Source organism: Aquarana catesbeiana, linkage group LG06 (genome assembly GCF_042186555.1).
Source record: "Aquarana catesbeiana isolate 2022-GZ linkage group LG06, ASM4218655v1, whole genome shotgun sequence".
NCBI lineage: Eukaryota > Metazoa > Chordata > Amphibia > Anura > Ranidae > Aquarana > Aquarana catesbeiana.
In genome coordinates this window covers 395,190,126-395,206,653 of record NC_133329.1, presented here as the reverse complement: position 1 = coordinate 395,206,653, position 16,528 = coordinate 395,190,126, and the positions used below count along the sequence as shown (strand labels likewise).

Below are 16,528 nucleotides of genomic sequence, written 5' to 3'. Positions count from 1 at the left end.
GCAACTATGCACGACTAATAGTTGTCCTGTGGACAGATTCTCCCACCTGAGCTGTGGATCTCTGCAGCTCCTCCAGAGTTACCATGGACCTCTTGGCTGCTTCTCTGATTAATGTTCTCCTTGCCCGGCCGGTCAGTTTAGGTGGACGGCCATGTCTTGGTAGGTTTGCAGTTGTGCCATAATCTTTCCAGTTTCGGATGATGGATTGAACAGAGCTCTGTGAGATGTTCAAAGCTTGGGGTATTTTTTCATAACCTAACCCTGCTTTACACTTTTCCACAACTTTATCCCTGACCTGTCTGGTGTGTTCCTTGGCCTTCATGATGCTGTTTGTTCACTAAGGTTCTCTAACAAACCTCTGAGGGCTTCACAGAACAGCTGTATTTATACTGAGATTCAATTACACACAGGTGGACTCTATTTACTAATTAGGTGACTTCTAAAGGCAATTGGTTCCACTAGATTTTGGTTAGGGGTATTAGAGTAAAGGGGGCTGAATACAAATGCACCTTACACTTTTCACTTGAAGAGCAATTCATGCGCAGATCATTCTTCAGACAGCAACGCTTGTGTGAACGAACCGTTAAGCCTACCTCCCAACTTTTTGAGATGTGAATGAGGCACACCTATTAGCAAAAGTATGTAGGCATAGGACACACCCCCTGCCACGCCCCCATAAAAGGAGAATGAAAAAATAAATAAATATTTAGTTAACTATTTGCCGACTGTCCCATCGCAGTGTAACTGCTTCAGGGCAGCTGTGCTGCGCAGGATCACGTATATATATATATATATATATATATATACGTCAGTGGCGGCTGGTACTCAAAATTTTTTTTTGGGGGGGGGCAAAAAAAATTTTGAAAAAAAAAATCATCATTTGCAGCCACTGTGCCATCAAATGCTGCCAGTGTGCCCATCAAACGCTGCCACTGTGCCCATCAAACACTGCCACTGTGCCCATCAAACGCTGCCACTGTGCCCATCAAACACTGCCACTGTGCCCATCAAACGCTGCCACTGTGCCATCGAACGCTTCCAGTGTGCACATCAAACGCTGCCACTGTGCCATTAAATGCTGCCACTGTGCCATCAAGCGCAGCCACTGTGCCCATCAAATGCAGCCACTGTGCCATCAAACGCAGCCACTGTGCCATCAAACGTAGCCACTATGCCATCAAACACTGCCACTGTGCCATCAAACACTGCCACTGTGCCCATCAAACACAGCCACTGTGCCATCAAACGCTGCCACTGTGCCATCAAACGCTGCCACTGTGCCCATCAAACACAGCCACTGTGCCATCAAACGCAGCCACTGTGCCATCAAACCCAGCCACTGTGCCCATCAAACGCTGCCACTGTGTCATCAAACGCTGCCACTGTGCCCATCAAACACAGCCACTGTGCCATCAAACGCTGCCACTGTGCCCATCAAACACAGCCACTGTGCCATCAAACGCAGCCACTGTGCCATCAAACCCAGCCACTGTGCCCATCAAACGCTGCCACTGTGTCATCAAACGCTGCCACTGTGCCCATCAAACACAGCCACTGTGCCATCAAACGCTGCCACTGTGCCATCAAACACTGCCAGTGTACCCAAATGCTGCCCCAGTGTGTCAGTGTTCCCCTTTCCATGTGTATGCGGTACTAGTGTCTGGTTCAAAGTTCCCTAATTTGGCTGTTGAGGATATGGTTATTACCGCCGTCCCACACAAGTTATAAGGACCTTTCGAGCTCTATATTGCTTAAGGCATAAGAAACCGCTGATTGGTGAATGATTGGTGGATGATTGGTGGATGATTGGTGGATGATTGGTGGATGATTGGTGGATGATCCCGCCAGGTTTGCCTACGTATATTGTTTTATATACTGTGCACCACTGCAAGCGCTTAAGGGCGCGTAACATGTAGAGTTTTCTTCGCTACGGCTCTACCACCAACCAGCTGCTCCTTCCATTTGACGTGATCTTATTTTGAATCATTATTGATCGATCGGTTCCACTGTGATAATAGTTGGTCGTGTTAGGTGGTGTGAGCGTCGTTTAGACCAAACACCATGTTTTTTTTTTAACATGTCATTTCAATAATGTGAATTTTAAAGATTAGTAAAAGTTCATTTTATATTTAAAAGCCACAAGATGTGCCTCTAAAGTCCACGTTTCCTTCTTTTGAATACATTTTGCAAGATACATTAGGAAGTAAGCGCCTTGTCCAGCAGGGAAAGGGTTACCCTGAGGACTTGCACTTACAGGACTTGCCCAGCAGGGGGTGCTCCTGCCATGCAGCCATTGTTTGACATTTGGAGTTGAGAAGAAGGGAGTGTAAGAAAGTCTTGAAAATTCACAGCCAACACCTACCTACAGCCTGACTTGTGAACCAGCCAGACCAGAAATACACAGAGAGAGAGGCAGAGGAGGGAGAAGACAGCTCAGGTAAGTCAGGGGGGAAGGGGTTGTGGGGGGGTATAATGGGGGAAAACTCTTATTAATTGCATTATTTAAAGCACATGCACCCACCTCCAGGTCACATGGCCGTGTGTTTACCAAAATAACTTCTAGGAGGGGAAGCGGAGAAGGGGGGCAGCAGGATCCTGGAGTATAGGAGACAGAACCATTAGATTGCAAGCTCTGCTGACAAACTGACACCCTATCGAGCCTGGTTGTCGCAAGCGATGCTCAATTTGCGCCTAAGATGAGACGCATGTCAGTTATTTGGCTGATCAGTGCATACCTTTCTCCGAATTGCGTCATATTTCAATTATTATTATTTCCATATGTTAATACATAAGTTGAGAACAAAAACAAGTCCGCTAAGTTCATCCAATAGAAATAAATTGAAAAGCTACATTTACAGAACGCTAAAGTCGTAGTTGATCTGAAGGATACAATTATCTTGAATTATTGGTACCAACAAGAAAAAAAATTACAGATCACATGACCAGCTGTAAAGCGCTTCTGTTTTGTCAACTTTGCGCCCACCGCCAGGATCATGGATCATCTGGCCGCGCATATCCTGTTGACGCAAAAAGCATGCGCCATTAGCAACGCTCTGAAGGCACCCTTAGGGCTTGTTTACACTGATCTGCATTTTTGCGCACTTGATGTGCATCATGGTGAGCTAAAATGAGGCCTGTCTTCTTTTTCTGATGCACTTTGGATGTCCCGCTCCGCTCTGCTATGCAGTGAAATGACGCATCGCTATGTGACATGTCAAATTAAAGTTAAGAAGAAAAAAAAACAACTAAGCAGTGCGATGCGCTAAAACAAAACAAGTCCGCTAAGTTCACCCAATAGAAAGAGGAATACATAAATTGAAAACCTGCATTTACAGAACGCTAAAGTCGCAGTTGATCTCAAGGATACAATTATCTTGAATTATTGGTACCAACAAGAAAAAAATGACAGATCACACGCTTCTGTTTTGTCAACTTTGCGTCCACCGCCAGGCCAGGATCATGTAATACACATCTGGCGGCGCATATCCTGTTGACGCAAAGCATGCGCAATCAGCAGCACTCTGGAGGCACCCTAAGGGCTTCTTTACACTAATATGCATTTTTATACATTTTATATGTGGCACGGTGAGCTAAAATGCAGCGTGTCTTTGTTTTTCTGATGCGCAACTGCTGTGCAGTGACATGACATGTCACTATGTGACATCACATGTCAAATAAAGTTAAGAAAAAAAAAAACAACAACAACTAAGCAGTGTGATGCGCTAAAATGTGGACAGTGGCGCAGCCAACGCTGCGTATTCCTGTACGGGCTAGTGTAAACATAGTCTAAGGGCTCGCTCCCACCATGTACGCTGACCTGCGCTTTAATGCAAGGACCTGAAGAATACAATCGTTTTCTATGTGCCCTGTTCACATTCTAGAACTGTGTTGCGTAAGGCTGCTTTCACCCTGCTCATTTGCAAAAATGCTGTAAAAACACACATGCATTTTTGCCGCATTTCCAGTGTGTTTTGTGGTTGCCTGACATCAGCCTGCACCTGTGAAAAAAAGGACATGTGACTCAAAAAACACACCAAAAACGCAACCACTGGTGAATTTTTGATGCATTAATGAAACGTTTTTCTATTCATTTCAATGGGGAGGTGTGTTTTTGGTGTGTGTTTTTTTTTTTTTTTTTAATCACACCAAATACCAAAATTTCAGCATGGAGGACTTTAAAAAACACCACTGACCTGCAACTGACTGAGGAGAATCGCTTCCATAGGATTTCATGGTCATGTATTTTTCTTCTGCTTTTTTGTAAGGCGAAAACGTAAGAAAAACTGATCGGTGTGAACGGGCCCTAGAAATGCAGCATGTTTACAATTTTTTTGTGTGTGTTTTTATGCACCTTGTGGTGTTGAAGGGCCCCAAGCACGCTAAAACAGAATGGGCGATGTAAACAAGCGTTAAAAAACGCACAGAAAATGCATGCTTGGTGACATGCATTTTTTTAAACACACATCAGTTTTTGCCTGCAGGGAGCTGTGGTGAGGGGGCAGTGTGACATGCGTTTAAGCGCATCTCACTGTTTACTTCTTTTCTATTTTTTAACCTTTATTTGAAGCGTACGTAGTGACGCTTCAGTCATGTCGCCACACGGCAGTTTGGTGTATCGCAGCTTCTCCCTGTGCGATGCGGTAAGATGATACACGTCACCTCCAGGCAGCGTTACAGTGTGGTGTGTTGCGCTGCTGTGCGGTGACATGCAGCGTCTTCCTGTTTGATGCGACAACATGATACACGTCACCTCCAGGCAGAGTTGCAGTGTAGAGTGTTGCGCTGCTGTGCTGTGATATGCAGCGTCTTCCTGTGTGGTGCGGTAAGATGATACACGTCACCTCAAGGCAGCATTGCAGTGTGAATGGGCCACATAGAAAACAATCGTCTTCTATGTGCCCCAGTTGGCGAATAGCAATTATTCAGTTTGGAAAACCGCCAGTCACCGCCAGTGTGAACAAGCCCTCCGGGCGGTCTCACCGTACCCGATCGTCTGACTGACTGACCCAGGGCAGCTTTAGGTGTGGACTATCCATAAACCTAGGAAGGGAACTTTTCCAGCCAGGAAATTATTTAATTGCGTGTGTCCCAGTAGCAATTTTGTGGTAATGTTATCTTGACATTATGAAGTGACTAAAGGGGCGATTATTACTCCAATGTGATGATGCTGAAAGGAAAACGTAAAAATAAAAATCACCCTAAATTTGTTTCAGCCTAAACTGAAAGTAATAATGGCGATTACAAAGAAGGGAGATAAGAGAGCGCTCGGTGACTCTGCAACTTGTTGTTATCTCGCCATTTCATTTTTGGTGTTCTGTAATGTCCAATCCTCACTGACCAAAAAAAAACTGACTTGAGAATGTCTAATTTAAAAAAAAAATAGAAAAATTCTGTTACCTACGGCAACCGCCGTAGGATCTCTGCCACATGGATCTATGGGAACTGCCATTGTAGATATGGGGGCTTATGTATTAAAAATACACCAACAAAAAGATGTCTCGTTGCTAATAGCAACCGGCCTGCGCCCGACTGTCCTTTCTGGAGTCCAGAGTTTAGAATGACAAGACATGGAGTCTGGTTGCTAAGGGCAACTGAGTATTCTCATTAGCATGCTTTTAGTACATTATCCTTTTTGAAGCCACAGCTGCCCATTCTTTCTGAAAATGCTAGCTGCCTGGCTATCGTGCTGATGTCTTGGCTTTATGGCTTCCAGAGTCCCTGACCTGGAACAGGTATAGAGATGAGGAATTCTGACACCATTGACAGCATGCTTGTTTTAGGTAAAGGATTGATATTAGAGACAGCCAGGCGTCTTTAGGCTTCATGTACACTGCTGATGGTAAATGGACGTTTAGGAGAAGTTGAGCGTTTTTTCAGCTGCCCCTGAACTCTCCTCTATGTTATCTTATCAGTACATGTACACAGGGGCGTTTATAGTCGTTTCTAAGCAGTTGAGTTTAGAAGCATTTTTTGGAAAGCAAAAAAATGCGTTCAGGACGGATGTTCAGAGGTATTTGAAAAGCCAAATGCCTGTAACAGCTTGTAAACTCGCGTACACATGGCAACTCACGTTTAGTTTACAGGTGTTTTTAATGGAGATACATTTTTGACTATTTAAAAAAAAAGCAAAAAAAAAAAACACTGCTAAAAGCAAACGCACTTAATGCGGCAAAACGGACGTTTTTAAACGTCGGTTACTATCTGTCAAGTTAAATCGTTCAGGAGAGGCTTTAAAATGTCCTGTGTACATAGATCTCTTATGACAGGGTCACTTTAACTAGTGAAGCAAAGATGACCATGAGAGAAAAGGAGCGTCTGTCTTCATTTCCAAGCGGCCGCAACAATAATTCTGTCCTGAGGGGACCATTTTAGGCCTCATTGGGAAAATTAAGCAAGAATTTGGTTGCCGTGGTGACAGCCCTGTGTTTACATCCCTTTCCTCCATATTTCATAGTTCATCCTAACAATGTCTGGACCTTGTTTGTAAAGACTGGACTGACAGAAAATGTTTTGTGCCAATATATGAGGTAAAATCAGACATTGGTAAAAACCACTGGGCCCTGAGACTTATAGCAGAGAACTGCTGGGCCCTATATTATATGCCGGGCCCCCAGGACTCGTGTCTAAGAAGTGTCGGGCCCTGGGACTTGTGTTCAAGAAATGTCGGGCCCCGGGACTTGTGTTCAAGAAATGTCGGGCCCCGGGACTATCAGCCTTGTGGCCTCAGACTATCGATCCTGGTTCCTCAGGTGAGCACTATCAGACTTGGATCTTGGCAACCAATGTAGACAAGGCCTAATTATGAAAGTTGAGGGTGAGACACTTCCTAACCGGCCTATAGCAAAATGACGGGCGGGCTGTGGTTCCGTTATCCTGACTGGACATCATATGACATCTTTCAGGATAATAGCCTGCGCATGCTGTTAAGGGCGCGCAGTGCTGCGATCGGTGGTGCGGCGTGTCAGTGTGACACGCCACAACATCGATCTCGGTAAATAGTCTGTGACGTAGACTCTTTACCATGTGATCAGCTGTGTCTGATCAAGGTGTAAACAGAAAGAGCTGTGTATTGGCTTTTCCTCACTCGCGTCTGACAGACGGGAGCAGAGGAGAGCCAATCAGCGGCTCTCCTGACAGGGGGGGTCTGCGCTGATTGGTTATCAGCACAGATCCCTGGGGATGCCCACCTAGGACCACCAGGGATATCCACCACCACTGATGACCAGCAGAGATGCCAATCAGTGCCCATCAGTAATGCCCATCAGTGACACCTATCAGTGTCGCCTATCAATGCCCATCTGTGCTGCCTATCAGTGCCCATCAGTGCTGCATATTAGTGCCCATCAATGCCAACTCATCAGTGCCAACTCATTGGTGCCACCTTATCAGTGCCCATTAGTGAAGGAGAAAACTTACTTATTTACAAAATCTTATAACAGAAACAAAGAAAAACTTCTTTTTCAACATTTTCTGTCTTTTTTTTATTTGTTTAGCAAATAATTAAAACCCCAGTGGTGATCAAATGCCACCAAAAGAAATCTCTATTTGTGGGAACAAAATGATAAAAATGTAGTTTGGGTACAGTGTATCATGACCGCGCAATTGTCCTTCAAAGTGTGACAGCGCTGAAAGCTGAAAGTTGGCCTGGGCAGGAAGGGGGGAAAGTGCCCAGGAGTGAAGTGGTTAATGTCTTTATTATGTATTTGGGTCAAATATTGCATCTTGGCAAACGTTGGACCTCAGCCTCGGGGTCTGCAAAATTAAAATTCAGGATGAGACCCTGTAGGTCATGCTGGAACCTGTAGTCCTCCAGCCTCAAGGATCTCTGACGTTGCGTGTGGTTTATAATGACTTCTGGTGTATCTGACATATACCAGCTCGTCTCTTCATGACAATGACCTCTTAAACTGCACTTCCATAAGAACAGATTATTGTGGCCTTCCTGGTGTATACAGATTAATCATGGTACAGTAATATAGGAAGAGTCTGCACAGGCATGGCAGCTGTCCTGCCGCTGCTCCATCATGATTACGGATCATGTGACTGTGGCAGCTGGGCGGCAGATGTTGAACGCGGTTCTTGCTGTAATTTTCATTGTACTCTGCTGTACGCTGTATAATTCTAGTCTGTGCATTGGGATTGAGCGGAAGATTTGCATATTTTTAGGCTTTGTTTTCGGCCTGGTGGGGATCAAGCTTTGGGTCTGCATAGTCACAATAGGGGTGAGGGGCCAATGCTGCTCGCAAGTCACTGGGACCCAGGATTTTTCTAGGGCCCCATTGCCTTAAAGTATAACTAAAAGCAAAAATGTTTTACATTTTTTTTTTTTCTTTTTATTTTAGCTTTGGATAGAATGCAGAGGGATGAGAGTATCTTGTCGTTTGTTTTTTTTTTTTTTTTTCTCTTTTTTTTTTTATTGCTGTCTGTGTCCCCCTTAGGGAGATTCACCCTCTCTATTTGTCCTGTTTACCGTTATCATCAAAAGTGAAAGTAAAAGAAAATCGTAAACTTTTGGGTTGTCGCCAGAAAAGTAAAGATGGCCGTAACGCTATACGAAAAATCAGCCGAACCCATTTTCGAAAAACAAACATGCGGCCGTGAGCGCAAACGATGGTGCCATGTAATGACCGATAAATCGTTGAGTGGACATTAATGAATGCATATATATATATATATATATATATATATATATATATATATATATATATATATATATATATATATATATATATATATATATATTATAATATTTTTTTTTTTTTTTACATATACCCAGTGCAGACGGGAAACACATTAACCTTTCAATTTATCGTTCGTTCGGCAGAAAATTTCCAAACTTGTCCTTCGTTTTTTCGGCTCAAAAAGTCCCAATGGTTATCGATTTTGTGCCCATTAACTGGTCGAAAAACGAGCAAACTTTTTAAATGACCGAATTTCGGACGATTTTTCGAATAGTGTTTGGCCAGTAGGGGTGCTACGGATCTTCAGCGATCCGTGATCCGAATGGTTCACCCTGTTTGGATCGGCACACTTGCGCTCCGCGGAGCGCGCCGCTGCCTCGGGCTTAGGAAGGGCCGCGGCTTCGGCCTAGCTCCGGAGCGGCGGCCATCTTGGTACACCCGGCGGCGGTGCGCGCTGACGTCATCACCCCTTAACCCCTCATCGTGGATCTGATCTGGCCGACTTTGCGGCCGGCTTCTATTCTGTATTCTGTAAGAGCCGCTAAAAAACACTAAACACAAACAACACTAGTCATCTAATAGTCTTCCTTCCTAATTCCTATGCTATACTGTGTATATACAGTGGTGGAGATGACGTGGATATTACAGCAGTGGAGGAAGATGTGGATATTACAGTGGGGGAGATTTTTTTTTTTTTGTTGATCCGAAAATGATCCGAACCGTGACTCCTGATCCGAGGAACGATCCCAACCATGAGTTTTTTGATCCGTTGCACCCCTATTGGCCAGCATTATAGAAGAGGAAATCTTCCAATGGGGACACTAGTTCTGATGACAAACCAGGATTCCCTCATTTTGGAAAGATTTCCTCTCACTTCCTGTTTTGGTTATGGGACTGAAGTAAAGAGAAATCTCCCCAATGGGCAGGGTTGCCAATTTTCAGTAAATTTACGAACAGTTTGTAAAATCCAGAATTTTTTTGCATCTGTCCGTAAAAGGCCGTTATCCCCATCTGTCTGTTTTTAGAGGACAGGATCGGATCAGATGTTGGCGGGTGTCAACAGACATCCATAGAGGGCAATGGATGGTTTGATCGGGTCTTCCTGAAAAACTGACTGGCGGACCCGATCAGTCCATCTGTGTGTAAGGGGCCTAAAGCCCCATACACACTATTACATTTTCTGCAGATTTTTGTCTTCAGATTTACCAAAACCATATAATATGAGGTCAAACCTTAAGAGTTTCAATTTGTATGCAATCAGGCCGGCCCTTGTACTACATGGTTTTGGTAAATCTGAAGACAAAAATCTGCAGAAAATCTAATGGTGTGTATGGCACCTTAGGCTGGCCATACATGGGTCGAATTTCGAAAGAAGAGAGAACAGTTGCTCTTTAAAATTATGATTTAAATCGAGTTGATATATATCGAGCCTTTTTACTTGTGATTTAAATGGAGTTGAATTAAATAAATCCACCCTGCCAGCTACGTCTTGAATTTCAGTGTAATTTTAGCAATAAGCTGAGCGAATATAAATAAATATCGCATGTTGTCATCTGTGATGCTGTTTTCATGTTACATTTTGAAAGAAGCTGGACGTCAGCAGTAGGAAGGTGGCGGAGGCCATGTTGGTACACCCCGCACTGCTCAGTACTAAGCCTTTAGGTTTACAAAATTAAACATCCAAACGGCACCACAGATGTCAATATGTGATGTCAATATGTTGTATTTATTTATATATACGCTCACTTTATTGCCAAAATTACTGTGATATTCAAGACGTAGCTGGGTGTAGTAAGATGTCCGCTGCCGCCTTCTGACTGCAGGTGTTCTGTCAGGTTAGAAAACCTGGTAGCGGTGGAACACAATGCGCAGCTGAGGGAACGTCACTTCCGTTACCTAATCTGATGGATTGCCGATTCTGTCAGAAGCCATGAAATCAGGCCGAGACAGAAGTACAGTTAAATCACACTTGTTTAATAATAAAAGTAAAAAGAACAAACGTAGTCAAAACATAGCCAAAGTTCAGTAACCGGAATGGATAGTCAGCCAAGCCAGAAGTCAGGGATCAATGTAGTGGAACAGCAAGCAGGATCTGGAGCCAGAAGAGATGTCAGCAAAGCAAGTCTTGAACAGGATTGCAGGAGATGTTTCTGTGATGTTGACCAAGGCGAAGGCAGAGATCCTCTGGACTGGACGGCTTAAGTAGGCAGGACTGACGAGCAGGATCAACAACAGCTGAGTAACTGTGGAGAGAGATAGGAGCTGGCAATTAGCCGACAGCTGAGCGGCCAGCTCAGAGAAGGAAGGGCTGAGCCCAGCCCTGACAGATTCTAAGACCCCATTCACACAGGGGCAACAAGACTTGCAGGTCGCCTCAGCGAGGCGACCTGCAAACGACTGCCCGGGCGACTTGCAAAACGACTTCTGTATAGAAGTCTATGCAAGTCGCCCCCGAAGTCGTACTGGAACCTTTTTCTAAGTCGGAGCGACTTGCGTCGCTCCCCTTAGAACGGTTCCATAGCACAGAACGGGAGGCGACTTGTCAGGCGACTAGGTCGCCTGACAAGTCGTCCCTGTGTGAATGGGCTCTAACGGGACACCGGCATCTCAAAAAGGGAAAACAGGATGTGAAGCCTCGCAGCTTCAAAGCCGATGTCCTACAGTGGATGTGTATGGATTTTGGACTTTTTTTTTTGGAGCATAAGGATAGTGTTTAGGATTGTAAAGACTCCTGGTTTTTCACCTTAAAGTGGTTGTTAACCTACATTTCCTAGTTTTATACAATCCTCCTTGTCTCCTAAGGATATGTCTCCCACCCTGTGTGTGTGTATCTATTAAAATAAGCTTTCCTTTATCTTATCTCAGAGCGCCGTTTGGCGCTCCCATGACCTGCCAACTCTCGCCTCTCCCCCTCTGACAGATGCAGCAGGCGGGGCCAGGATTCCCCCACTGATGTCAGAAGGAGAGGAGAGAGCTGGTGGGTCACCAGAGCCCCGAACGGCGCTCTAAGATAAGGTAAAGGATGGCTTATTTTAATAAACACACACACGGGGGGACATATCTGTGGGAGACAAGGATTATATGAACTATAAAATGTTATTTCAGCAGCGGGGGGGGGGGGGGGGGGTTCTGGTCCCTGACACAGGAGTCAACAGGCAGGGAGGGAGGGGGGAGAGGAGGACAGGAGAGACAGGAGAGCTGAGGATGACCGAGGCTGACCACGGTGTCAGGGCTCAGCAGCCAAAATACACCGTGGTCAGCTTACAGAGGGGAGGGTAGAAAGTGGCAGGATCAGCCCGGTTGTTTAGGTGTTACAGGGGGCCAAATTACACAACATGAGCACTGTGCTGTATACCATGCTTCAAGGGAACAGGATCCATTTTTTTTTTTTTAGGTTAACAAATGCTTTAATGCATTCTAGGGTGAAAAACCTTCTTTACTGCAGCTGTCCCCAGAGCCCCCCCCCCCCCCTTTTTTTTTTTTTACCTGAGCCTATCCTTTCCAGCGATGTTCACGAGCGCAGCCGCTGTCTCTGTCCTCATCGGGACGGTGACACTGAGGCGGGTCTGAGTCCCGCTGTCTGTGTCACATGGATTCAGCAGCGGGACTCGGGAGTACTCCCGCATGGGCGCCTCCATGGAAAGTGGCTCTCCGTGGGGGCACCCGATGAAGGGAAGGAGCCAGGAGCGTCGGCGGGACACCCCAGAAGAGGAGGATCGGGGCTGCTCTATGCAAAAACATTACACAGAGCAGGTAAGTATAACATGTATGTTATTTTTATAAAAAAATATATATATATAATATATATCTCTAACCTTTACAACCCCTTTAGACTCCATTCACACAGGGGCAACTTTGGATCCGACTTCAAGTCACCCCAAGTCGCGCTACATAAAGAAATCAATGTAAGTGAATGGATCCATCTTAATGCACACTACTGCAGTCGCTCCGACTTCAGAAAAGGTTCCTGTACTACAATCCGACTTCTAGGAGACTTGTACCCATTGATTTCAATGGAAGTCGCCTCCAAGTTGAATCCCCGTTCATAATAAGGCAACTTTACAGGAAAAAGAAAATAATTTACCCAGGAAGAGTGACCGCGATATGCCAGTGCCGATCTGGCTCGCTCATCGGGGAAGGAAAAATTAGTTTTTTTCCTTTCCTGATGAGCGACAAGCAATGCTGACGTGTTTGGTATGAATCATGAGGGGGAACTCCACGCCAAATTTTAAATAAAAAACCGGCATGGGTTCCCCTCCAAGAGCATACCAGGCCCTTAGGTCTGGTATGGATTTTAAGGGGAACTCCCTATGTCGAAAAAACGGTGTGGGGGTCCCCCCAAAAACCATACCAGACCCTTATCCGAGCACGCAGCCCGGCCGGTCAGGAAAGGGGTTGGGGATGAGCAAGCTTTGGGGAAGGGGGGCGCAGGGGGTTCCCCTTAACATCCAGACCTAAGAGCCTGGTATGCTCAGTTCCCCGTCCTGGAGGCGACTTCAAGTCATGTTGTAAGTCGCGCTGAAGTCGCCCCAAGTCGCGCTGTGATTCATACTCAAGTTGTGTCAAAGTTGACTCCCAAAGTCGCGCTGGAAGTCGTGTTGCCCCTGTGTGAATGGGCTCTCAAGGATTTATATAATGAGCCATTTGAAGTATGTAGGGCGGCCATATTACATAAATAAATGACATAATATCACTGCATCATGTCTCTATTAATGTTGAATGTAATTAATTATTTAGGACAGCCATATTACATAAACAGGATTGACTGCTTCCTCCTCAGTAGTACTGCACAGAGATTGTACCTATGGTTCAGGTCTGAGATCACTTATATCTAAACTCAAAAACAAAAAAGTAATATATTTGCCCGTCCTTAGATGTGCCGACTGCATTCATTTTCTTTTTGTCAATCCTTCGTTTACACCCGGTGATCCTGCCAATAATGCTTCCTCCCCTAGGGTGACAACGCTCACTCATTGCACAATGTCTATGGATCAACGTTGTCACTCCTGGAAGGAGAAGTGTGATAGAACTACAAAACACCTCCTCCTCTCCTCGTTTCCATAACATAAAGGGAGAGGGACATGGTTTTGTAGTGCACAGAGAGAGTTAAGTTACATGTGTGGCTATCAATGGCGCACCTCTGAAAATTGATTTGCGGTCAAATTGATTTTCAATTTTTTTTTCTTTGTTTTTTTGTTTCCTTTTTTTTTTCTTTTTATTATTTTCAGCATTTCAGAAAATTCCAAACATTATCTTGAAGCATATATCATGCAATTTTTCTTATTATTTCCCCTCCTCCCCCCTCTGATAGCAAATAGACTGCGGGGACCACACACAGAAAAAAAAAAAAAAAAAAAAAAACCCACAAAAGAGCAAACAAAAGGAAATATTCCAAGGAAATAAGATTTTCAAAAGTAACATGTCACCCCCCTCGCCACCTCTTTAACCCAGTAAATGCCACACCAGTGCATTGCACATGGTTGCAGGGCGGCCCCATTGTAGTAGTGTCCGCCGAACGTAACGTGGGGAGGGTCATTCTTGCTGCAGCGCGTCTACACCCCCCACCCAATGTCTTTGCAGCTTAAAGTGGTTCTAAAGTGTTATTAACCGCTTCAGCCCCGGAAGATTTTACCCCCTTCCTGACCAGAGCACTTTTTGCGATTCGGCACTGCGTCGCTTTAACTGACAATTGCACGGTCGTGCGACGTTGTACCCAAACAAAATTGACGCCTTTTTTTTCCCACAAATAGAGATTTCTTTTGGTGGTATTTGATCATCTCTGCGTTTTTTATTTTTTGCACTATAAACAAAAATTTTAAAGAAAACACAATATTTTGTACTTTTTGCTATAATGAATGTCCCCATTTTTTTTTTTTTTTTTTTTTTTTTTTTTTAAACAAATTTTTTCTGTATTCTTCTACATATCTTTGGTAAAAAAAAAAAAAAAAATCGCAATAAGCGTATATTGATTGGTTTGCGCAAAAGTTATAGCGTCTACAAAATAGGAGATAGATTTATAGCATTTTAATTATTATTATTTTTTTACTAGTAATGGTGGCAATCTGCGATTTTTTTTTTTTTTTTTTTTTTTTTTTGTTAATGCGACATTATGGCAGACACTTTTGACACATTTTTGGGACTATTGGCATTAATACAACGATCAGTCCTATAAAAATGCACTGATTACTGTAAAAATGTCACTGGCAGAGAAGGGGTTAACACTAGGGGGCGATCAAGGGGTTAAGTGTGTTCCCTAGTGTGTGTTCTAACTGAAGGGGGGAGGGGACTGACCTAGAGGAGATAACAGATCGCTGTTCATACTTTGTATGGACAGATGACCTGTCACTTCTCCCGTGATCGCGGGAGCCCGGCGGTCATCGAGACGGCCAGGCACTCGCATCGGCTCCGGGGGCGAGCAGCGGGCGCACACGCACCTCCAGTGGCCGCCTTTGGAGCCGACGACGTAACATGACGGTGATTCGCCTGCCCGTGCCATTCTGCCACAGTGTAACTGCGGCGGCTGGTCGGCAAGCGGTTAAACCCACAACAGTAAAATCTGTATATGCAGTAAAGCATGCTTGTTATACTCACTGTGCAACCTAAGGGGTTAATCCTCTGCACTGTGTAAAAAGGTTGTGTGATCCTGTCTTTTCTGATCCTCGACTTCTTCCACTGTCCCCAATCCATCTCCTGAAAGAACAGAGGCTTTGGAGTCACTCTGCACATGCTCAGTTTGGTGTGTATTGCTAGAGAGTGTTTTTTTTTTTTTTCACATGTGATCAGCACAGGGCCAATCAGCATTGTCCAGACAGAGGGTCAGGGGTCCTGCAGCCTCATAGGACAGTCAGAGGAGAATGAAAACTCCTCCTACAAGCTTTAACCAGCTACTGATAGAAATCACAAGACTGCTATATACTGCTGATGAGAAAATTTAGCAGTTTATATTTACTAAAATAATTGCATGTCCATGTTCTGTGTACTGTGGGAGACCAGAACACTGGCTTGGCTCACACAATCGCCGCATCTGGCTCACAGCAGGGGTCCGATGCGTCATGGTTCACCGTTTCAGGTCCGCTTTCAGCCCGGATTTTGGGCTGAATTCTTACCCCAAACGGACCAAAAGACGCACAGTGCAAAATGCACCGGACCCACTGCGGAGATATGTAAACCTTAGGGAGCCGGTCAAAATCTTCTGCTATTTTGAATTGGATGTAGGGCTCCCGCATCCAATTCGCAATGGTGTTATGCCAGCCTTAAAGCGGGATTCCGGCCACCAAAATTTTTTTTTTAAAGTCAGCAGCTACAAACACTGTAGTTGCTGACTTTAAATAAGTAGACTTACCTGTCCTGGGTGCCCGCGATGTCGGCCGCCCGAGGCCGACCCGTCCCTTGGCTCTCGGGTCCCGGCACCGCCATCCTAACTAAGGGAAACAGGCAGTGGAGCCTTGCGGCTTCACTGCCAGTTTCCTACTGCGCACGCGCGAGCGGTGCGGCGCGGCGCTCTGTGAATGGCCCCGTGGTTTTCTGGGAACACACACAGTTCCCAGAAGGCAACGGGGCCGCTCACCGAGGAGCAGAACACGCCGCGGAACAGGAAGAGGCAGATTAGGAAGACTGCCTAGCAACAAGGGTTCAGGTAAATTAAAAATTTTTTTTTTTTTCAAATGTTTTTTTAAAAAAATTTTTAATATTTTTGGTGCAATTTTTTTTTTTTTTTAGGGTGGCCCTCCACTTTAAGCTCTGGTTCACACTGAATGCGGCTTTAAAATCGTGCGACTTCACTTGAAATTGCATGATTTCAAAGCCGCGGGTCAGTGCGACTTGGCTGACATCTGTGGCGACTTCAT

General features: G+C 44.9%; 1 protein-coding gene across 1 annotated transcript in view; it reads left to right on the top strand.

Annotated features, from left to right (window-relative positions):
• Nucleotides 1-2,280: 2,280 nt before the first annotated feature.
• Nucleotides 2,281-16,528, top strand: part of TMBIM1 (transmembrane BAX inhibitor motif containing 1) — a gene marked incomplete in the record, with an annotated part of 128,651 nt that continues 114,403 nt past the window's right edge. Inside the window, 1 exon segment of the mRNA XM_073634385.1 lies at nt 2,281-2,437.